Source organism: Zingiber officinale, chromosome 1B, assembly GCF_018446385.1.
Source record: "Zingiber officinale cultivar Zhangliang chromosome 1B, Zo_v1.1, whole genome shotgun sequence".
Classification (NCBI taxonomy): domain Eukaryota; kingdom Viridiplantae; phylum Streptophyta; class Magnoliopsida; order Zingiberales; family Zingiberaceae; genus Zingiber; species Zingiber officinale.
The window spans coordinates 31,694,858-31,721,225 of NC_055986.1; positions in this window are offsets into that span (position 1 = coordinate 31,694,858).

Below are 26,368 nucleotides of genomic sequence, written 5' to 3' on the forward strand. Positions count from 1 at the left end.
CCAATTTTGGAAATTAATATTTAATGGAATTAAATAACTTAGGTGATTTGGATCAAATGTGTTAAGTTCCGCAGGAGATCCAAGTCAAAACCTAAAAGAACAAATAGATTAAGTTTTGGATCAAACTTGTTAAGTTCCGCACGCGATCCAAAATTTAATTTAAAAGAACACATGGTAGCTAGGAAAAGGTTCAGACCTTTGTATAAAATTTTTGTACAGTGGAACCTCTAGGTTTTCCGAGTAGCAACCAACAATTGGTATCAGAGCTAGGGTTTTGCCTCTGTGTATTTGGTATTAGTTTAATTATGCACATGTCATACATAATTTAGGCAGGTTAATAGTAGGATGTGCTAACTTTGTGGATGCAGGATCCAAATATTATGGCTTATAGTTATTATGTGTGTGATTGGACCCTTGGACATGTCAAGGGCATTTTATTGTGTGCGCATGATTGTATTATAAAATACAGCAGGAGCTGTATTTAGTTTTATTAGGATTTTATTTTTTGATCTAGTTACATGTACATTCCTTTTATGGAATATAGGATCGATGGATGTAAATTTTATTTTATTTTCGATCTAGTGTACATGTATATTCCTACGAGGAATATAGGATCGAAAAATGTAAAATTCTATTTATGTCGCGGATCGAATCATGAAAGGCGTGGACCTTTTGAGGACCAGAGGCGCAGCGGAACAAGGAGCAAGATGGATGCGACAACTAGACCCGGTGGCGGTGGCCAAAGATGGCAGCAGCTAGGGTTGACGACACACGGAGGACAACAACTAGAGATAAAAGCCATAATATTTGAAAATTAGATTTTCTATTTATTGCTTTTATATTGTGCTGTGTGTGCATGTTAGTTTACATGTTTAGTAGGCTAGCACAGTTAAAATTCCTCATTTATAAATAACTAAGTGGGAGAGGGATTTTTAAGTAAATCACATGGTCTCCATTACTGGTTTATAAGTGATGCAAACAAGTTTGCGCGTTGGCTCTGAGTGCCTTCCTCCATAACGGATGAGCTTGTCTGTGGATCACTAGAACAGACTTCCATTTTTGGATGACTATAGGAAGTTAATTAAGAGCGTGTGATCTTCCCCAACGGAAGGGGCATAATCTTATTAATGGACTTAGTGTCAAGTAATGGTATACACTTAGACACATCTAATAGTATCATCCCCATCGCAGTCACTGCTATTATTTGTGTGACCAAAAGACACCAACTATTAATTTTATTTGTCAAAAAGTTAGGTTGACAAGATAATAAAATTAATGGGTTAAAACCCTCCTTTTACAAATGTTAAATTTGTATACGTCCACACTAACGTGGCATACAAAATTCACGGTGTTTTGAGGTGTTGGTTAATTTAAAATAGTATTGTTTGAGGAATCAATATTATTCTAAATTTAAAGTTTTGACTAAATATTTGATCAAAGACAGATCAACTATTAATTTTATTTGTCATAAAGTAAAGTTGACGAGATAATAAAATTAATGGATTAAATCTCCTCTTTGATTTTGTATACGTCCACACTATCGTGGCATACAAAATTCATAGGGATTTTTAAAAGAATTGATCTTGACCAAATATTTTTTTTATTCTTAGGATTTAAAATATTTGTCAATCCCCTAGTTGTTATACTATAGAAAAGACTTAGTAGTCCCAATTGTAATGATTGGAAATATGACTTGGACATTAAGGTAGACTGTCTTCTTAGAACTAAGAACAATATAGGTGTATTTAATTCATTAGTTGAAACATGTTTAGTGGTGTTATCTACCAGAACCTGGAGTGTAGATACAGATGCCATTAATCATGTCCGCAATTCATTGCAGGGTTCCAGGAACCCCGGCAACTAAATGAAAATTAAAACACCGTCTACATGGTCACTACTGTAAAAATGGTAGTTGTTGCAGTGGGAGATGTTGGATTTTTGAGTAATTGTCTTAACGCACCAAGTTTAGAAAGAACTAGTTTTTAGTTTCTAAACTATTCAAAGAACTTGATATTCTGCCTCTTTTAATAACAAAGTTGTTATTAAGAAAAAGAGGGAAGTTATCTGTTCTGGTACGTTGGTTGGTAATTTATAAATCCAATAACTCCCACGATGCAACAAATGGAAAACACATCTTCTAATTTTAAGAGAAAGCAACCTTCAGAAATGAACCATCAATATCTTTGGCATCTAAAGCTAGGTTATATTAACTTGAGTTGGATTCATTGGTAGCTGATGAACTTTTGGGTTCATTGGTAGTGGAAATCTTTCCAACCTGTGAGTCTTACTTGGAAGAAAAAATAACCAAGAAGCTTTTAAGTCTAAGGGGTATGGAGTCAAAGATATGTTGAAATTGGTTCATTCTGATTTGTATGATCCTATGACTATCCAGACAAGAGGTAGTATTGAATATTTCGTCTATTTTATAGACAACTATTCAAGATACAAATAAATTTACTTAATGTACCGCAAGACTAAGTACTTTGATTAGTTCAAATAGTACAAGGCTGATGCGGAGAAATGTTAAAGTAAAAGTCCCCATGGTAAAAACATAGTGGCAAGTACCTCTTGGGAGAATTTAGGAGTCACTTATCAGAAGTAGGGATTCTATCCCAACTAACTGCACCTGGTACACCCCTACAGAATGGTGTAGTAGAAAGAAGGTATAAAACTCTTATGGAAATAAGTAGATTGATGAGTTATTTAGAATATTACCAAAATCATTTTAAGGATATACTCTGGAAACGGAAGTGAATATAGTACCTTCCAAAGACAGAACTCTCTACTCATATAGATTGTTGAATAGGCGTAAGCCTATTTTGAAGCATATTCGGATTCGGGTAGTCCAGCACATATGCAGAAGAGAGACAATGATAAGTTGGACAGGAATTCACTTGTTTGTGAGTTATCCTAGAGAAATGAAAGTAGGTTTATAGTCTTAAAAATCAGTGGGTCATTGTTAGCATCAATGACCGATTTTTAGAAAAGGACTATGTAATAAACCATGTGCCCATAAGAAAATTTGTTCTTAAGGAAATAATAAAAGACATGTCTAATCTAGTACCAACTGTACAAGATGAGATACCACAAGGAAACTGCAACACGTATCACAAATTATACACAATTGTAGAAAGTGCCTCGTTGTAGTGGGAGGGTTGTTAGGCAACCTAAAAAGATTCATATTTTGGAAGAGTTTTTGGACTCGATCCCTGGAGGACATGAATATGAACTCCGAACATATGACGAAGCACTCCAAGATAAAGATGCAACATCTTGGCAAAGAGTAATGAATAACAGAATTAGAATATATGTATTCTAATAAAATCTGGAAGCTTGTAGAACTACCAAATGGTGTAAAAGCCTTTGGTGTAAAAAGGGCTATAATAGGAAAAGAGGGATAGACAGGAAGGTAGAAACTTTCAAAGCAAGGCTAGATGAAAAAGGAAACTTTTTCACTGGTAGCCATGCTTAAGTCTATCCAGATTCTTTTATCTATTTGGCAAGTGGATGTCAAGACAGCATTCCTTAAATGGAAGTCTTGAAGAAAGCATCCATATAGAGCAACCGGAAGGGTTCATTGCAAAGGGCATAAAAGCATCTTGTGTGTAAGCTCAATCAGTCTATGGACTGAGGCAAAGCTTCAAGGTCTTGGAACATCCGGTTTATCAAAGTAATCCAGACCTATGGATTTATTTAGTAACCGGATATGTCTTGTGTATACAAAAAGTGTGATGAAAACGTGATGGTATTTCTTGTACTATACGTAGATAACATTTTTGGTAGTTGGAAACAATATCAAAGTGTTGTCAGAAGTAAGGGTATGGTTGTCCAAACAATTCGATATGAAGGACTTGGGAGAATGTATATATTCTTGGGATCAAAGTAATAAGGGATCGCAAGAAAAGAATATTTTACTTATCCTAAGCTTCATATATCGAAATAATCCTTGCTCGTTTTAAGCATGCAAAACTCCAAGAAAGGTTTCTTACCTTTTAAGCATGGAGTATCTTTATCTAAAGAGATGTCTCAGTAGACATAAAAGGAGATAAAGGAAATAAAGGCAGTTCTTTATGCTTCGGCTGTCGGAAGCCTAATATATGCTATACACGAGATCAAGAAATCTGTTTTGCCAAGGGCGTAGTTAGCAGATATCAAAGTAACACTGGACAAGGACAGTGAACTGCAGTAAAGCATATATTGAAGTACCTGAGAGGCACTAGAGATTATATGCTAGCTTACAAGGCAGTTAATTTGGTCCCTGTGAGTTGCACGGATTTTGACTTCCAATCGGATAGGGACAATAGTAAGTCAACCTCGGGGTTTTGTGTTTACTTTAGGAGGTAAAGTCATAACTATGGAAGAGTGATAAGCATAGGTGTTTTTCTGGACTCTACCATAGAAACTTAGTATATGGCAAGCCTCTGAGGTAGCCATAAAGGCTGAATGACTCAATAACCTCAAGATAGACTTAGATATGATTTCTGGTTTGTCCAAAGATTATTACAATTTATTGTAATAATGTTGGTGCAGTAGCAAACTCAAAGAAACCATAAGTCTATAAGGCAAGTAAACACAATAGAGCGCAAGTACCACCCAATACGAGAAATCGTATAAACGAGGAGAAGTTGTTGCCGCCTAGATTGCATCATGTGATGACCTATATATCCTTTCACTAAGGTCCTTAAGGCAAGTGCTTTTGATGGGCATGTTGAAGGGTTAGGAATCAGATGTATGGCAGCAGATATAGCAGCTTAGTCTTTTAGTATAAGTGGGAGATTGTTAGGATGTATACTAAAAGCCTAGCTTTTGGTATAAACATTTATCTAGAAATAAGAATCACATTGGTCAAATGTCTACATTTATGATAAATGTAGTTGCTCAATTAATTTATATTGTAGATAACATGGTGTGTGGTGTCACACACAGAAGATCATGTTATCGGTTCCTTATAAATTATAAACAGTAGCTCACGACCAAGATGGAAAGGAACAAACCATTGGAAGGTCGTAGTGTAATTAGGTCTTAATTTATCTTAACTATATAATTATACTAGTACACTTAGAGTGTATTGAGTAGGACCATTTGAGGTCCTTCCTTTTATACTGACTTTATGAAGGAACAAAGACCTCAGTTATTATGGAAGTGTGTGTTCTTAATCCTAATATAATAACAAGCATATATATTTGATATTTATTTTTTTAATTTATCAATGGGTGAGATTTAGTTCGATAAATCAATAAGCCCGATAAATTGGGAAATGATATCACTTATAGTGTGTGTTGTTGATTATAGAAGGAAACTGTGTCCTAGTGACTAGGTTGAGAATGTCCCGAAGAGGAGCTCATAAGGATTGTCATGTTAAACCCTGCAGGTGGACTTAGTCCGACATGACGATGAAGTTGAGTGGTACTACTCTTGGAGCTAGATATTAATTAAGTGAGTTGTCAGTAACTTACTTAATTAGTGGACATTTGTTATCTTAAACACAGGGAGACTAACACACTCATAATAAGAAGGAGCCCAAAATGTAATTTGGGATTGGTGCAGTAGTTCAATAATAGTTCTTTAGTGGAATGAATTATTATTGATGAAATTAAGTTGTGTGTTCGGGGCGAACACGGGATGCTTAACTTCATCGGGAGACCAAAACCAATTCCTCCTCTCGGTCCCTATCGTAGCCTCAAGTTTATAGAGATTTATACCCACCGCATACCCACCTTCTTACCCATCCAATGGGGCCGGCCAAGCTAGCTTGGAACCCAAGCTAGGGCCGACCAATACCAAGAGGATGGGCCATGTAGGTGGCCGGCCAAAGCATGGGTCCCAAGCTTAGGTAGCCGGCCACTACAATATTAAAAAGGATTTTTATTAAAATTATTTCTTATGTGGATATCATGATTTGAAAAGAGAGTTTAAAAATTAAAAATTTTCTTTTATAGCTTTCTACAAAAGATTAAGAGAAGAGATTAATCTCTTTCCTTATTTGTAGTTTAAAAGGATGGTTTTAATTTTTGGTAAAACTTTCCTTATTTGTAAATCATCTACATGTTTAAAAGAGAGTTTAAAATTTGAAATCTTTCCTTATTTGTTGATTAAAGGAGGATTTTAAATTTTAAGAAAACTTTCCTTTTTAACCATGTTCATGATTTAAAAGAGAGTTTAAAATTAAATATTCTCTTTTATAAGTTTCTACAAAAGATTAAGAAAAGATTTGATATCTTTCCTTATTTGTAGATTAAAAGAGATTTTAATTTATAGAGATAACTTTCTTTTTATCCACATGTTTAAAAGAAAGATTTTAATTTATTAAATTTCCTTTTTATAAACCAATCATGAAGGGATAAAATTATTGGAGAAATTTTTATAAATTTCTGGAGACAAATTAGGAAGTTTTAATTAATTAAAACTCTCCTTATTTGTAGCTTTTATATGGCCGGCCAAATAAAATTGAGAAAGAAAATTATTTTTAATTAAATAAATTTTCCTTTTCAATGGCAAAAGAATTAAGGAAGTTTTTATTAAAATTTCCTTATTTGCCAAGATCAAGGATTATATAAGATGGGGTAGAGGAGGCTTCAAGGCCAACGAATCTATTCTATTTTTCTCCCTCTTTTCCTTGGTGGTGTGGCTAGCTCTTCCTTCTTCTCTTCTTCTTCTCTTTGTGGCCGAACCTCTTCATGCTCATGGAGTTTTAATTGGTGGCCGGATCTAGCTTGAGGAAGAAGGAGAGAAAGCTTACATCCCTTGGAGCTTGGTTGGTGGAAAAGATCTTCATCTTTTGGTAGCTTTGTGCTTGGCCGAATTTTGAAGAAAGGAGAAGGTGCTTTGGTGGTTTCTCATCTCGGAAGATCGTTGCCCACACAACGTCCGAGGTTAGAAGAGGAATACGGTAGAAGATCAAGAGGTTTTTCTTAAAGGTATAACTAGTATTTTTTCTTTCCGCATCATACTAGTTATTTTTGGAAATAATACTAAATACAAGAGGCATACGATTCTAGAGTTTCGAATTTGTTTTCGATATAGTGTTCTTTTGTTTTTCTTTCCCTTGTGATTTGATTGTTCTTTTCGGTTGACCTAAAGTTATTTTAGGAAATTAAATATTAGCTTTCCTTAAAAGGTTTTGTCTAGTCGGTGGTGGTTGCTCCCATATCCAAGAAGGCCATGTGCCTCGCCACGTCAGTACTGGGAACCAATTTTGGAAATTAATATTTAATGGAATTAAATAACTTAGGTGATTTGGATCAAACGTGTTAAGTTCCGCAGGAGATCCAAGTCAAAACCTAAAAGAACAAATAGATTAAGTTTTGGATCAAACGTGTTAAGTTCCGCAGGCGATCCAAAATTTAATTTAAAAGAACACATGGTAGCTAGGAAAAGGTTCAGACCTTTGTATAAAATTTTTGTACAGTGGAACCTCTAGTTTTTTCGAGTAGCAACCAACAACTCTATAGAGGCACCGTACCTGATCAGGAAGTCCATTCCAAAGATGACATCATAATTAGTCATATCTAGCACTATCAGATCACAAAAGAGTTCTCAGTCTACTATAATGACTGGCACCGCTCTGAGCCAGTGCGTGGATGCCATAATTTCTCCTGAAGGTAGTGTCGTCAGAAACTGACTACTGAGTACCTCTGGGGTATCGCTAACTTCTCAGCACATGCCCTGGATATATAAGAATGAGTTTCCCCAGTATCGAATAAGACAGTTGTAAATTTGCTGTAAAATGCTAATCTAACCTGAAACAACTGTCGAGGCATTTGCTACGTCCTCTCTGGTGAGTGAGTAGATCCTCGCATTGGTCGTAGCTAGAGGGGCTTCTAGTCTGCCCTGGCTGATGTGTGGACCATCTAAAGCGGCCTACATCTGATGTAACTGAGCTGGCTGGCCTCCGTACTGAATCGGCTGTGGTTGAGGAAAACTAGTCTTGTTTGGGCACTGCTTAGCCATATGCCCTTCCTGCCCACACTCAAAGCATCCTCGGGTGCCTTTACGACAAACTCCAGGGTGAAATTTCCCACAAGTAGCACATTTGGGATAACTAGGCAGTTTACTAGCTGGTCCTCCTTTTGGGTAACTCCCTGGTTTACGTTTGTTGCTGGAGTTCCCTTTCCAGTTAGAGCTGTGGCCCTGTTGTTTCTGAGTACCTGAGCCTCCTTGCCCTTTGGAATCTGAGAGAACTTGCTTCTGTTGCTTGATATTGTTCTGGTAGTGCTCAGTGGTCAGAGCACTGCTGACTAGTTCTTCGGTGGTTTACGGCCTATGAACGCCGCTAGCCACGTTCATTGCTATTTCCGGCTTAAGCATCTTGAGCATCAACCAAACTCATTCTTTTTCTGTGCTGACAGTTCAGGGCATAGACGAGCCAACCTGTTAAATTTCTTCACGGATTCCTCAACTGATAGGTTGCCCTGGCGAAACTCAGTGAACTCGTCGTAGTGGCGGTTTGTGACCCGCATGTGAAAGAACTCCTTGAAGAACTCTTTCTCGAAGTCAGCCCATGTCATCTGGTTCACTGGGCGCTTCACTCTAATTCTCTCCCACCACATACGTGCATCTCCTGTCAAGCAGAAGGAGGCGCACTTCACTTTTTCATGCTCTGGCCAGTCCAGAAGCTCCATCGTACTCTCCAGTGTTTTGAACCAGGCTTGAGCATCCCATGGTTCACTGGTGCCTGAGAAGTTCTCGGGCTTGACTCTCTGCCACTGGATCAGATAGGCTTCTCTCTTTGCCTTTACTGCTGGGGCTACTGGTGCTACTGGTGCTGTAGGCTGGACTGGTGGAACCTCTATAACTACTGGGGTTGCTATGTTTGGTTCCGGGGTGACAGTGGGAGTATTCTGCTGATTAGCCTTTAAGGTGGCTATCTCCTGTTGCTATTCTGCTAATTGTTTCTGTAATTGAGCCACTACTGCTGTAAGGTCTGGGGGAGGCACTGAACTGCCTGCCTCATGCAAGGGCTCAGTAGCTGGTGCTCTTCTAGCTGGACGTCCTCGTGCCATTTCTAAAGGAACAAAGGACATACATAACTAAATCATCATGTTCACATAGCTAATACTATCATGTAGTTACAATCACAGATAAGCATACTTTAGTTATCTATAAACATGAAAGCAATAAATATAACAAGTGAGAGGTATTCTTACTTGGAAGCTGCAGGTTCAATGCTGATGTGTGTGTAGGAAGTATGGAACTTTCTGTTGGTGCGGTTAGCACTAACGGTCTAACTCAGGTTTTGATGAATGACAAATCAGGTTAAGTTAGGTTTGTCGTTATCTAACACTCTGATCGAGTGTGCAGGATAAGTCCAGACAGGTCGACGGGCTGACCGGATGTCTGGCACGAAGTCCAGCTAGGTCGACGGGTTGACCGGATAGCTGGCAAGAAGTCCAAGCGGGTCGACGGGCTGACCGGACGCTTGGCGAGAAGTCCAGCTAGGTCGACGGGCTGACCGGATAGCTGGCGAGAAGTCCAAGCGGGTCGACGGGCTGACCGGACGCTTGGCGAGAAGTCCAGACGGGTCGACGGGCTGACCGGACGTCTGGCAGGTAAGTAAGGTAAGTCACTGGAGGAGAGTGACTGCGAGGACGCGTTTCCGGAAAGGGAACATTAGGCGTCGATCCGGCTTAGATCCATTTCGGATATCTAAGTCGAGATCGTGACTAGATTCCGGTCTCGGAAAGACGGAATCTAAGTCATACTTTGCTTATCTATAAAACTGTGCTAACAATCTTTGCTGCAGGGTAAATTTGCCTCCGGACTAACGTTTGTCTTGCAGGACTTCCCGGAGGGGATCCGGGCGCCCGGAGGTCCGGGCGCCCGGAAGGGATCCGGGCGCCCGGGAGGCAAGTTTTATCCCGATTGCGCGTCGCCACGAGGAGCTCACTGGTTGGACCTGCCACGTCCCACCAGGGCGCCTGGAAGGGATCCGGGGCGCCCTGAGCTTCATATAAAAGAAGGGGCAAGGGTGGAGCTTCAACATCAACTAAGAATCCAAGATCTGCTGCTCTGTGCTCTTGCGACGCTACGAAAAGCTCTCCGACTCAGTGCTGGTTTTGTTTTAAGTCTATTGTCGGTATTTTCTTTATCTGTCAATTCTTGTACTTAACTCTGTAATATTCGAATTGATAGTGATTGCCCAACGAAAGTGGTCAAGGACCACGGGCCTTCGAGTAGGAGTCGTCACAGGCTCCGAACGAAGTAAAAAACAACTGTGTTCATTTACTTTTCCGCTGCGTATTTATACTCTTGTTTTTCGAATCGATATTCACCCCCCCTCTATCGAACGGTCACGGTAGCAGGTACCGCTCTGATTTGGTGCAACCACCAATCAGACAAAGAGGGGGTCTTTTTAAAGAAAAATTATATATCGTTCGTTTTTAAAATAAAACCTTACGCCTTTCGTTTTTTCCCTCCAAAACTGTTTTTGAAAAATACATCGTCATCTTTTCACTATTATTTAGTATCGACAAAATATTACATTTTCAAAATTTTGAGATAATATTTTTTTATTAATATTTTAATAATATTTTATTATTTTTTAAAAAAAAAAATTAGTGAAATATTATTTTTTCCAGCACTGCTAATCCAAGACCAAGTCTTGGGATTTTGTCTTTGTTTCATTGTGTGCAAGAACAATGTCTTTTCAAGAAGGATGGAACCCCAATGAACCACCACCGTACGATGAAGATTTCAACTACTGGAGGCGAAGAATGGAATGCTTCTTAGGAAGCATAGATATCGATTATATGCTAATATTGAAAAAACCTTCTCAGAACTCGGAACTGAATAAAAACGTAAGTAAAATTATTTGTAATATTTTACCTAACAATATCATATGCAGACTAGAAAAATACAAGAATGCATATGAGCTGTGGACCCAGTTGATCAAGCTTCACGAGATGCCAATGGAGCTAGAAGATCAAGTTAAAGTCGAATCCGGACTCGAGTCAGATCCAACGGAGAAGCCTGCTGAATTAGGGGTTGTGCTCAAGGTTAGTAATATTTACCAAAACACCCTTGCTAGTAGTAGTTTAAAATATGTGCATGTTAATTTGGATATATCTGAAAGTATATGTGAAAATAGTGTACATGACAATACTTGCGAAAATACCCCTAGGACATTTTCTGATAAAACAAATATAATTAATTCAGAAAATACAAAAAATACCCCTAGGATATTTTCTGATAAAACAAATATAATTAATTTAGAAAATACAGAAAATCTGAAAATAATTAATAAATCTAAAAATTCGAATTTAAACCTAAACAAATTTGAAAATTCAAACAAAAAGGATGACAAGGTCAATATCAATCTAGACACAATTAATAAATTGTTTAATAATCTAGACAATATCAATCTAGAAAATTCTATCCAAACCCAAGATAATTTAATTAACAAAAAATTAAATTTTAATGATAAGACTTATTTAATAAATTCCACTAATTATATCAACTTAAAAGGTAAAGAAAATATAAGGATAAAATCAAACACTTTGATAAAATCAAAACGGAAGTTAACAAACTTAAAATTAAATGTTAAAGATAACATATTAAACAAAAATAATCTAGAAAATTCAAAATTAACAATTAATAAAAAGTTAAAAGATAAACCCTTAAAGAAATATAATTCAAACAATTTAATTAACTCAAAATTAAATAAAAACCTAAACTTTAAAAATAAGCTACTAAAGAAAGATAAGTCAATTAACCCAATAAAATTAAAATTGAAAGAAAATTTAAATATTAAATATACTAAAGAAAGATAATTTGACCAATTTAATTAATTCAAAATTAAAAACTTAAATTTAAATTACAAATTAAACATTAAAACTTAACTAAAACTAACTCTAATTATACAAGAAATCTTAAAAATAAAAATCAACAATTTAGGGGAGGCTCCAGAATAGCTGGCACCTCCAAAAATAATTTACCCGACAGGGTAACCGAAACAAACTTACCCGATAGGGTACCCAAAAACCAACCTACCTGGCAGGGTAGTTAGGAATAGAATAAACAGGGACAAAAGTTTAACTTGACAAGTAGTACTGGTGAAGTTTTGGATGATAGTACGTTGGGGAAGCTTGGGCATCGCATGTCTAGGAAGATATGGCTTCGATCTGGTGCATTTGGCCAAGTGGAACTGACCGAAGCTACCCCTTACGGATCCTAACTAGGTAGACCAAGGTTTGGTACTAAGCTCCGTGGATAGGACTATTCGGAAAACCTCGAAGGGTTGGTTACTTCTAATGATGTCCAGGTGACTCACCAAGCTTAGAAGTTTATCCGAAGAATGCATATTTGTTGAGACCAAAGCCAAACCTGAATCTAACACAAGTTAAATCAAACTCTGTAATTAAATCTAATTCATCTCACAAAATTATAGGATTACCTGATTGATAATCTAGATCGGGTGAGATGAATAAGGATTAAATTAAATAATTTTCAAATTAAAATTAATTTTCAAATTTCAAATTAAATTAAAATTAAATTTCAAATTTCAAATTAAATTAAAATTAATTTTCAAATTTCAAATTAAATTTAAATTAATTAAAATTAAATTTCGAATTTCAAATTCAAATTATAATAACTTTAAAAACTATTTTTAAAATTCTTTACAAACTATTTTAAAAATTCTTTAAAAATTGTTTTTAAAATTCTTTAAAAATTATTTGAAAAATTCTTTTAAAGCTATTTGAAAAATTCTTTAAAAAAACTATTTTTAAAAATTCTTTAAAAAACTATTTTAAAAATTCTTTAAAAACTTTTTTAAAAATTCTTTAAAAACTATATTTAAAAATTATTTTTTTTAAAAAAAAAAATTCTTTAAAAACTATTTTAAAAATTCTTTAAAAACTATATTTAAAAATGATTTTAAAAAAAAAAATTCTTTAAAAACTATTTAAAAAATTCTTTAAAAACTATATTTAAAAATTCTTTAAAAACTATTTTTAAAAATTCTTTAAAAACTATTTTAAAAAAAAAAAATTTCTTTAAAAACTATTTTAAAAATTCTTTAAAATCTAGTTTAAAAATTCTTTAAAAACTATTTTTAAAATTCTTTAAAAACTATTTTAAAAAATTCTTTAAAAACTATTTTTAAAATTATTTAAAAAACTATTTTAAAAATTCTTTAAAAATTATTTTAAAAATTCTTTAAAAACTATTTTAAAAATTCTTTAAAAACTATTTTAAAAATTCTTTAAAAACTATTTTTAAAACTACTTTAAAAATTCTTTAAAAACTATTTTAAAATTTTTAAAAATTCTTTAAAAACTATTTTCTAAAATTCTTTAAAAAAACCTTTTAAAAAATTCTTTAAAAACTCTTCAAAAAATTATTTTAAAACATTTTAAAAATTATTTTAAAAACTCTTTTAAAAAATCATTTTAAATTTTTTTTTAAATTATTTCAAAACATTTTTAAAAATTATTTTAAAAACTCTTTTAAAAATTATTGTTATTTTAAAAATTATTTTAACTTAAAAATTATTTTAACTTAAAAATTATTTTAAAAATTACTTAAAAAAAAAACTTCTAAAAATCATTTAAAAAATATTTTAAAAATCATTTTAAAACTATCTAAAAATTTTGTATCATTTTGAATGAAATTTTGTTAACTTAAAAATAGTAATAATAAATTATTTCTATAGATTATTTTCACTTTAAAAATTATTATTTTGACTTTAAACTCATTTTTAATCTTAAACATCATTTTAACCTTAAAATTAATTTTTAATTTGACTTAACTAAAAATTAAATCTTAAATTAAAACTTAATATTGAAATTACAATTAAAATTAAAATTTTTAACTTAAATTTGAAATTAAACTTAAACTTAAATTAACCACTAATATTAATTTAAATCTAAAATCAAAACTGAATCAAACATATGTTAATTGACATAAAACATATTATAAAAATCATTTTAAATTCCTTTTAAATGCTGTTTTAGAAATCCCTTTAACAATTTTTTAATAATAATAATTATAACTAACACTTTCATTGACCAGCTCAATCAAGTAATATGAAATTTAAATTATTTCACTAAGTATTAAATTATTAAATCAAGTAAAAACTAATCAATAAATTATTGATAATGCTTAACTGTTATTGAATTAATAAAATCTTATCTTATTTAACCTTAAACTAAAGTTAAGCACCTGAATCTAAAATTAATTAATAATTGATTAATCAAATTCAAATAAACAGTTATACCAAGGATACAGAGATAATAATATATGTATTACTAAATTAGACAAATGTGTTAGGGCTTTGAAATTTAACACAATCAAACCTTAGTATTAAAGGGGAAATATTAAATTAAGGGGAGTAACCAATTCAGGGGGAGGTTCAATTTCTTTTAAATCCCCTAGAAAAATTAATAAATAAGGAGGATTAATAAATTAAAGGAATATCAAATTCAGGGGGAGGTTTATTTTTTAATTATCTCCTTAAGCGTTATTTTTTTTAATCTTCTCTTTTTAAAATCTCTCTAGAAAATTCTACCTAATTTAAAAAAAAAAAATTACTTTGAGTATTTTTAGCAAATATTTTCAAAATTTAATGTCAGGTTCAGGGGGAGAAATAAAACTAATTCAGTTTTTCAAATCGAATTTTAAACTTAATTTTGAAAATCAAAGTTTAAAAATCAATTTGAAAAATCAACCTGTTTAAAATTGTGAAATTTTTTTAAATCACAAACTTTTTATCCTTTTTACTTAGTCTTTGAAAACTGAATTTTTCAAGTATTTTAAACCATGGTTTTGAACCTAGTACTTTTAAACTTTGAAAATTTGATTTTGGAAAACAAATTTTACAAAAACATTCTAAAAATATGATCTTACTTTTACCAAACTCCTTTGAAAACTAAAAGTAAAGATTTAAATTTAATTTAACTTTACTTTGAAAATTGTCCTGAATCTAGTTCTTAAAATTTGATTTTACTTAATTTTGACAATTTGATTTGAAAGTTAAATTTTACATAAATTAGTTGAAAAAAAAATTATGTTTTTATTGAAAATTGTGGAAATTAGATTTTTCAAAACTTAAGTTTACAAACTAAGCTTCTCAAAATCATTTTCCTTAATTTTGAAAATTGAATCTTTTACAAACTTAGTGTTGAAAAATAAATTTCAATCAGTTTTGAAAAATAGATTCTTCAAACTTAGTTTTGGAATTTTGGTTTTGAAAACTTATGTTTGAAAAGCGTTCCAAAGTTGAAACTTGTTTTGAAAATTTAAACTTGATCTTGAAATTTAGACCTTATACACTTATGTTTGAAAATTAGACTATCTAAACTTAGCAATTTTTCTAAAAGCTAAAAACTAATGCTTTAAACAAGTTTTCAATTTGACTATTTTTTTAACTAGCTGTTAAAAATTGTACTTTTATCAGTATCTTTGAATTTTTGAAATAAACTTTTTTATTACTCTACACTATGCTTGTTTACCCCTGCTTATTTTTTTGATGAATGCCAAAGGGGGAGGGTTAGGTGGTTAAGTTAGAGCAACTAAATGCAAACTTGAAAAACTAACTTAAAAACCTCGAAAATCATGCTTGATTTTTGTATATATTTATCACTAACTTAACCAGGTTGTCATTCTATCAAAAAGGGGGAGATTGTTGGTGCGGTTAGCACTAACGGTCTAACTCAGGTTTTGATGAATGACAAATCAGGTTAAGTTAGGTTTGTCGTTATCTAACACTTTGATCGAGTGTGCAGGATAAGTCCAGACAGGTCGACGGGCTGACCGGATGTCTGGCACGAAGTCCAGCTAGGTCGACGGGTTGACCGGATAGCTGGCAAGAAGTCCAAGCGGGTCGACGGGCTGACCGGACGCTTGGCGAGAAGTCCAGCTAGGTCGACGGGCTGACCGGATAGCTGGCGAGAAGTCCAAGCGGGTCGACGGGCTGACCGGACGCTTGGCGAGAAGTCCAGACGGGTCGACGGGCTGACCGGACGTCTGGCAGGTAAGTAAGGTAAGTCACTGGAGGAGAGTGACTGCGAGGACGCGTTTCCGGAAAGGGAACATTAGGCGTCGATCCGGCTTAGATCCATTTCGGATATCTAAGTCGAGATCGTGACTAGATTCCGGTCTCGGAAAGACGGAATCTAAGTCATACTTTGCTTATCTATAAAACTGTGCTAACAATCTTTGCTGCAGGGTACATTTGCCTCGGACTAACCTTTTCTTGCAGGAGAAAGACTTTCTGGAGAAGAGGGGTCCGGGCGCCCGGAGGTCCGGGCGCCCGGAAGGGATCCGGGCGCCCGGGAGGCAAGTTTTATCCCGATTGCGCGTCGCCACGTGGAGCTCACTGGTTGGACCTGCCACGTCCCACCAGGGCGCCTGGAAGGGATCCGGGGCGCCCTGAGCTTCATATAAAAGAAGGGGCAAGGGTGGAGCTTCAACATCAACTAAGAATCCAAGATCTGCTGCTCTGTGCTCTTGCGACGCTACGAAAAGCTCTCCGACTCAGTGCTGGTTTTGTTTTAAGTCTATTGTCGGTATTTTCTTTATCTGTCAATTCTTGTACTTAACTCTGTAATATTCGAATTGATAGTGATTGCCCAACGAAAGTGGTCAAGGACCACGGGCCTTCGAGTAGGAGTCGTCACAGGCTCCGAACGAAGTAAAAAACAACTGTGTTCATTTACTTTTCCGCTGCGTATTTATACTCTTGTTTTTCGAATCGATATTCACCCCCCCTCTATCGAATCTAATGGTCCTACACTTTCTGCTCTGATACCACTCTGTAACGACCCGCTTTCTACTGGCTAGGCTGTAAGGCCGAACCGTCACATTATGTTGTGCTAAGCTATATCCATGACCATCACTAAGTCTAGGTGCGAAAAGCTGTACCAATTTAAGACTTTGCTAAGCTAATACAAGTTCTTGGTCCTACATGTGCTAAGGAATGCAATCTGAGGTATACATGGCATATCCTACATCCCCCTATGGTCAAGGAGCTGAATTACAAGGTCTCTTGGTCGAAACCCAGCTTCCCAATCGATCCAGACTGAACTCAATCGATTATAAGCTGTTGAATCGATCCATGGATCGATTCCGATGGTTACTATGCTCAGGTTAATATTCTGGATCGATCGGCTGATTGATCCAGACTGGCCAATCGATCCAGCGATCGATTCTAGAGCTCTCTGTTCGCGGGAGCGATTCCCCGATCGATCGAACGATCGATCCTTGAACCTTTTGTTTGCGACAGAATGCGACTGGATCGATCGGCTGATCGATCCAGAAGCTTACTGTTCGTGGAACCAGGCTCCCAATCGATCCACTGATCGATTGAGGGCCCCCAATCGATCGGCTGATCGATTGGGGTTTCTGATTTCGTAGCAACCTCTGATTTCAGCACTGTTTTGTGCCAAACACACCAACAAGAGTTCTATAATAACTGGAGACATACTAATAGCAACCAACTAGCATTCTAAACATGGTCACTAACAATCTAAGTAGGTTTTCCATAATTCCATGCATTTAGATAATTAAATAAGCAAAGAGTAACGTGATAAGAAACACTAAGTTCTTAGATGTTCTAGTTCTTCCAAGGTCATTATCCCAGGTTCCATCCACACACATCTTCGTTGCATTGTCCTCCAGCCTCCGCTAATCCATCTTTCCTTTACCTTTATCTGCAGTATAAGGAAAATAGTATCTGTAAGCTTGAGAGCTTAGTAAGAAACCATCTACCTCACTAAAACATGCATACGATGCAATTTATGTTTTTAAAGCATGCTATTTGAAATATGTTAGCTAGAGCCAATCATTTGATGATTGTATTTTGGTCTTATTGTATCATAATTTATATAAATAAAGGCATTTGGATTTTTGGTTATTATACTTACTTGTATTGGTGCCAAATAAACTAAGTATAATAATGTCCTTGAGTAGACGGCTCTCACCTATATCAATTGGTTAGTTGAACCGATAGTGAGATGATATAGGGAACACTACTCTTAATCATTCCTAGTCAAGTATTAACATTCAGGGACAATGTTAATGCAATAAGACTAGCATGTAGGTCAACTCGATGACTTGATCTCACAAGTCATGGATATAGAGATATCAAATTGACACATGGGTATGCATTGGAGAATGTATACTAAATGACCCACCATGAGAAAGTATCATGGATCGTTATATGAGTGTCATATACTTTCTCATGTGGCTATTAGTATTACTACTAACCTTAGACCTGAAGTCACCATGGATCCCTACATAAGGAGTTATGTACTTTGGTTTCGTCAAACGTCACCTGTAACTGGGTGGACTATAAAGGCGATTACTGGGTATGTAACGAATTATGCAGAGGGATATGAGTGATGTAGATGGGATCTATCCCTCCTATATGACGGGAGCAGCATCGATATTCTTGATAGAGTGAGACCACGAAGTGCATGGCCATGCCCAAATGAGTCAATATAGGATATTGAGCTCATTTGATTGAGTGAGTCTACTTGGAGTTCAAGATTTAGATTGATTAGAGGATGACACGGTCTATGCCTCATATTGATCAATCTAGATGTCTAGGATAGAAGGACACTTGTCATATATTGTGAGGAGTCACAATTAGTAGTCACAAGGCGATTTTGGTTCTCAACATTCTTGTAACATTGGGTAGTAATGATGTGTTGCTAGATACCGCTCATTACTTATGCTCCTAAATGGGTTTAGGGGCATTGCCAACGTTACAAGAACCTATAGGGTCACACACTAAGGACAATTAGATGGAGATTAGGTTCATATGATGAACCAAGAGGATTGGATTCATTTGATGAATCAAATTGGATTAAGAGTAATCCAAATTGGGCTAATTGAGTTAGACTCAAGTTGATTCATGTATTCAATGAGTCTAATTTAGATTATGACTCAATAAATCAACTTAATTTAATGAATTAGATTCATTATATTAAGTTGGCTTGAATCAAATGGTTAGATTAGATCAACCATGGAAGAGATTTGGTCAAGTTTGACTTGACTTGAGAGGAAGAGGAAGAGTCAAGTTTGACTTGACTAATTGCCATATCATTTGTGAGATGGCAAGATGTGGACCAATGATGATGTGCCACATCATCAAAGTGTGCCACCTCATGGGAATTACAACTCCATTCTCTTTAATGGCTACATTTAATGAGAATGGGGGTTACACCTTGGAGAAGTGGCCGGCCACTTATCATTGTGAATGAAATTGATTTTTTCATTAAAGCCTCATTATTCCATCTTCTTCCTCTCAAGCTCTCCCTCTCCTCCTCTCTTGGCCGAACAAGACAAGGTGCTAGCACACCTTTGTTTGGTCTTCTCCATCAAGGATTGTTCGTGTGGATACTTCTAGAGGACCGAACGCTTGATGGTCTAGAGATCCGACACCTTGGACGAGCGGGATTCGCAAAGGGCGCGCTTCAAAGGTATAACCTTTCTTCATGGAGATCTAGGAGTAGATCTAAGTAGAAACTCATACAAGAAATTTTTGAAATCTATTCTTTGCACGAGATCCAGTGGCATGGGTGATTCGGGGTTTCCGCGACGCGAAAACGCGATTTTCGCGGCCCGATAACCCAACAGTGGTATCAGAGCCACGTGCGAAGACTTGTATGAGTTTAATTAGTATTTTTATGAAAAATATGCATACTGTAACATTCTGTGAATTTCCAAATTTTTATGATTTTATGGGTATTTGTCTCGTAGAAGCGAAGCACAAGTGTTTTAACACTTGTATGCTTCGACTACCGAGAAGAATTTTCCGAAACGGCAATGTTTCGACCCAAATCGTTTTGGGACAGCGGACTTAGGCGCTCTTGGATTGCTTAGAAGCAACTCGCGATGGTTAGATCGCGGGTAGGGGTACTGCCCCTAACCCCGCAAGGGGATTTGCTCCGTGATTGCGCCCGAAATCGCTAATCGGGACCGCCGGGAAAAATTTACTCATAAAATCTGTAAAATTATAAAAAATTATAGAAAATTATAGAAATATATAATTTTGAATTATATATTAATTTTATGATAGTCATGGCCCAAACGACCCAAATTGGATTTGGAAATGTGTTGTAATTCAAAATACGACCTGCGCGCCGTGATGTGATGTGTGTGTTGTACTTTTTTTTTTTCGCGACCTGCGTGTCGTGCCTTTCTTTTATTCTGGTTGTAAATTAGATTTAGACTCGAATATAACTCGAGTTTCAAAATTGTAATGGAAATTTTGAAGCGGTGGAAGGTCCACACGAGACGGAGTTACGAGGAGGGCGCGAGCAACACAAGGTGGTCAAAGGAAGAAGCTTGAGAAGCTGTTGACCTTAGGTTGACCATCCGATCTTCTCATTGGCTTGAGAAGATCGTAGTAGGGTCATGACACAATCACAAAAAAATTTAATTAATTGCTTATATGTATGTGATGCATGTTTAATTAAGTAGTTAATTAGTGCCTAGCGATTAGATAAGATCTAAATCGTGCACATGATGCACCCCACAATTAGATTAGATCTAAATCAAAGTATTTGATATGCATCATCATTTAGATTAGACCTAAATCACGTCAACTCGTAATGCCTACCATGCCGTGATACCTACCACTACCTCGATCGCATGTAGTTGTTGAATCTGTCAAAGCAGAGCAACACATACTATCTTGGTAGGGTATGGAGGGACAATCTTGGTCCCTCCTATCAATGCATGGGTGAGTACAACTCAATTAGATTGAGTATTCCTAGTTAACTCGGTTGGATCGAGTATAACTATAGGCATTCTTCCAACGGTTGGAAAGTTAGGTCAAAATCACATATATATTAACTCTCGGGCGTATTAGCCAAAGCTAACTCGAGTTTTAATATAAATGCGGATTTTGATTCTATAAACAAGAGTTTCATAGAGATGTAATTGGTAATCGTTACCTACCGATCATACTAAGTCTTGGGCGTATTAGTCAAAGCTAACTCAAGGGTTAGTATGATGTGGATCTTGTCCCACATGAATTATAGAATTCAGTGGGAGCATCATTAAGTTAAAGGCCTAATTAAATGATTAAGAATATGATATTTATTTCTGCTTTTATTTCTATTGTAGATTACCATGACGTCGAATACGAACACCTTCTCCCTACGATCTGTCCTCGAGAAGGACAAGCTCAACGGAGCAAACTTCCTGGACTGGTACAGGAACCTGAGAATAGTTCTCACCCAAGAACGTAAACTGTACGTTCTGGAGCAGCCCATTCCGGAGGCTCCTCCTGCCACTGCCCCACGAGCTGGCCGAGATGCTTTCAAGAAGCATCAAGATGACGCATTAGATGTGTCCTGTCTAATGCTCGCGACCATGAACTCTGAGCTTCAGAAGCAACACGAGTTAATGGGCGCTTACGATATGGTTGAACATCTTCGTCAGCTGTATCAAGGACAAGCGAGGCATGAGAGATTCGAGATCTCCAAGGCACTGTTTCAGTGCAAGATGCAAGATGGGACTCCCGTAGGTCCATATGTGCTCAAGATGATTAGGTATATAGAGACCCTACAGTGGTTGGGATTCCCACTTGGCCAAGAGCTGGCCACAGACTTGATCTTGCAATCCTTGCCAGAGAGCTACAGTCAATTTGTCATGAATTACAACATGAACGAAATTGACAAACCACTGCCTGAGCTGCTAAGCATGTTGAGAACTGTTGAGCTCAACCTTAAGAAGGCTAAGCCCAACACTGTTTTGATGGTTCAGAAACATAAGGGCAAGGGCAAGCCCAAAGGCAAGGGAAAGTCCCAAGCCAAGGGCAAAGGCAAGGCACTGAAGCCTAAAGGAGGGGTCGCCAAGGATGCTACCTGCTTCCACTGCGGTCAGACCGGGCACTGGAAGAGGAACTGCAAGGTATACTTGGAGGATCTTAAGAAGAAGCGAAGTGAGACTTCCACTTCAGGTATATATGTTATAGAAGTCAATCTATCTATTTCTACATCATGGGTATTAGATACTGGATGTGCTTCTCACATTTGTACTGATGTGCAAGCGCTGAGAAATAGCAGGGCATTGACAAAGGGCGAGGTGGACCTACGAGTAGGCAATGGAGCACGGGTTGCTGCTACTTACTGTCTATCTCTGCCCTCTGGGCTTGTACTAGAGTTAGTCAATTGTTTTTATGTTCCTGCATTAACTAAGAACATTATATCAGTTTCTTGTTTGGACAAGAAAGGTTTCTCGTTTACTATAAAGAACAAATGTTGTTCCGTCTATTTAAACGATATGTTCTATTGTAGTGCACCTATGATAAACGGACTCTATATTCTAGACCTTGAGAGCCCTATCTATAACATAAATACCAAGAGGTTCAAGTCAAATGACATGAACCAAACCTACCTCTGACACTGTCGCTTAGGTCATATAAATGACAAGCGCTTATCCCAGCTCCATAAGGATGGTATGCTGGACTCATTTGATTTTGAATCATATGAGGTATGCGAGTCATGCCTACGAGGCAAGATGACGAAGACTCCTTTTAGTGGGCACAGCGAGAGAGCGATTGATTTGTTAGGACTCATACATAGTGATGTATGTGGCCCTTTCAATATCGCTGCTAGAGGCGGTTATAGGTACTTCATCACATTTACTGATGACTTCAGTAGATATGGTTATGTGTACTTGATGATACATAAGTTTGAATCCTTTGAAAAGTTCAAAGAATTCAAAAATGAAGTACAGAACCAGCTTGGCAAGAGTATTAAGATACTTCGATCCGATCGAGGTGGAGAATACCTTAGCCATGAGTTCCGTGACTATCTAGCTGAGTGTGGGATTCTATCCCAACTCACTCCTCCTGGAACACCACAGTGGAATGGTGTATCTGAAAGGAGGAATCGTACCCTATTAGATATGGTACGATCGATGATGAGTCACACAGATCTTCCGACATACCTTTGGGGCTATGCTCTAGACACGACAGCTTTTATACTCAACCGAGTTCCATCCAAGGCCGTGATAAAGACACCATATAGGATATGGACTGGGAGAGATGCCCAGGTGTCTTTCATGAGGATTTGGGGTTGTGAGGCTTACGTTCGACGTCAAGTCTCAGACAAGTTAGGACCCAAATCCGACAAGTGCTACTTTATTGGATATCCCAAGGAAACTAAGGGATATTACTTCTACATTCCTGATGTGGTAGATGTAGAGGCTCTTTCTAGAAAGGGACTTTGTTTCTAGAAAGACTAGTGGGAGCGCGTTCGATCTTGAAGAAGTTCAAGATGCGAACAATAGCACTGATGCCTCGATGGAAGTTGAACTGGAACCATAAAGTTTTGTGGATGATGTTGTTCCACAAAGAGTTGAGGAACAACAACCAGTTCAAGTAGACATACCTCCTCGCAGGTCTGATTGGGTACGTCGTCAGCCTGAGAGATACTCATTTCTCTTGTCTGACCATGATGACGTTGTGCTCATAGATGATGAGCCTACCACCTATCAGGAAGCTGTGATGAGACCAGATTCCGAGAAATGGCTAGAGGCCATGAGATCCGAGATGGAATCCATGTACACCAACCAAGTATGGACTTTGGTTGATCCACCTGAAGGGGTAAAACCCATTGGGTGCAAGTGGGTCTTTAAGAGAAAGACTGACATGGATGGACTTATCTATAAGGGTCGCTTGGTAGCTAAAGGTTTCAAGCAGATTCATGGTATTGACTATGATGAAACCTTTTCTCCAGTAGCGATGTTTAAGTCCATTCGGATCATGCTTGCTATTGCAGCTTACCACGATTACGATATCTGGCAGATGGACGTCAAAACCTCGTTTCTGAATGGAAACCTACTCGAGGATGTGTACATGACACAACCTGAGGGTTTTGTAGATCCAAAGCATACTAGCAGAGTATGCAAGCTGCATATGTCCATTTATGGACTAAAGCAAGCTTCTCGGAGCTGGAATCTTCGATTCGATGATGCAATCGAACAGTTTGGTTTCATCAAGAACGAAGATGAGCCTTGTGTCTACAAGAAGGTTGTATGGGATATAGTTGTCTTCCTCATATTGTATGTGGATGACATACTACTCATTGGGAAGGACATCCCTATGCTTCAGTCTGTCAAGACCTGGCTAGAGAGTTGCTTCTCAATGAAGGACTTAGGTGAGACATCCCACATTCTAGGGATACAGATCTATAGAGATAGATCTAAGAGATTGCTTGGCCTAAGTCAGAGTACATACATTGACAAGGTACTCCTACGGTTTGCCATGCAGAACTCCAAGAAGGGATTTCTGCCGATGTCACATGGCATGAGTCTTTCGAAGACTCAAGGTCCCTCTTATAGAGAGGAGAGAGACCGCATGGATCAGATACCTTATGCCTCAGCCATAGGATCGATCATGTACGCCATGCTATGTACTCGACTTGATGTCTCGTATGCTTTGAGCATGATGAGCAGATACCAGTCAGATCCAGGTGAAAGTCACTGGATAGCGATCAAGAATATTCTTAAGTACTTGAGAAGGACTAAAGAATATTTCTTGATATATGGAGGCAATAATGAGCTAGCTGTAAAGGGTTACAGTGATGCTAGCTTCCAGACCGACCAGGATGACTATAGATCGCAGTCGGGGTTCGTATTTTACATTAATGGTGGTGTTGTGAGCTGGAAGAGTTCGAAGCAGGACACAGTAGCTGATTCTTCGACAGAGGCCGAGTATATTGCTGCATCAGAGGCAGCAAAGGAGGCAGTTTGGATTCGCAAGTTCATCACTGAACTTGGGGTGTTTCCTAGCATTGCTGACCCTATTGAGCTCTATTGTGACAACAATGGAGCTATAGCACAGGCGAAGGAACCTCGCTCACACCAGCGGACCAAACACATACTACGGCACTTCCATCTCATTCGAGAGATCATCGAGAGAGGAAATGTGAAGATTTGCAGAGTACCTACAGAGGCTAACATCGCAGATCCCTTGACCAAGGCTTTGGCACAGAAGAAGCATGATGGTCACACTAGGTCATTTGGGCTTAGAGCCTACACTGATTGGCACTAGTGCTAGTGGGAGATTGTTACCTAGAGCCCTAGAGCCAATCATTTGATGATTGTATTTTGGACTTATTGTATCATATTCTATATAAATAAAGGCATTTAGATTTTTGGTTATTATACTTACTTGTATTGGTGCCAAATAAACTAAGTATAATAATGTCCTTGAGTAGACGTTTCTCACCTATATGAATCGGTTAGTTGAACCGATAGTGAGATGATATAGGGAACACTACTCTTAATCATTCCTAGTCGAGTATTAACATTCAGGGACAATGTTAATGCAATAAGACTAGCATGTAGGTCAACTCGATGACTTGATCTCACAAGTCATGGATATAGAGATATCAAGTTGACACATGAGTATGCATTGGAGAATGTATACTGAATGACCCGCCATGAGAAAGTATCATGGATCATTATATGAGTGTCATATACTTTCTCATGTGGCTATTAGTATGACTACTAGTCCTTAGACCTGAAGTCACCATGGATCCCTACATAAGGAGTTATGTACTTTGGTTTCGTCAAACGTCACCCGTAACTGGGTGGACTATAAAGGCGATTATTGGGTATGTAACGAATTATGCAGAGGGATGTGAGTGATGTAGATGGAATCTATCCCTCCAATATGACGGGAGCGACATCGATATTCTTGATAGAGTGAGACCACGAAGTGCATGACCATGCCCAAATGAGTCAATATAGGATATTGAGCTCATTTGATTGAGTGAGTCTACTAGGAGTTCAAGATTTAGATTGATTAGAGGATGACACGGTCTATGCCTCATATTGATCAATCTAGATGTCTAGGATAGAAGGACACTTGTCATATATTGTGAGGAGTCACAATTAGTAGTCACAAGGTGATGTTGGATCTCAACATTCTTGTAACATTGGGTAGTAATGATGTGTTGCTAGATACCACTCATTACTTATGCTCCTAAATGGGTTTTGGGGCATTTCCAACGTTACAAGAACCTATAGGGTCACACACGAAGGACAATTAGATGGAGATTAGGTTCATATGATGAACCAAGAAAATTGGATTCATTTGATGAATCAAATTGGATTAAGAGTAATCCAAATTGGGCTAATTGAGTTAGACTCAAGTTGATTCATGTATTCAATGAGTCTAATTTAGATTATGACTCATTAAATCAACTTAATTTAATGAATTAGATTCATTAGATCAAGTTGGCTTGAATCAAATGGTTAGATTAGATCAACCATGGAAGAGATTTGGTCAAGTTTGACTTGACTTGAGAGGAAGAGGAAGAGTCAAGTTTGACTTGACTAATTGCCACATCATTGGTGAGATGGCAAGTTGTGGACCAATGATGATGTGCCACATCATCAAAGTGTG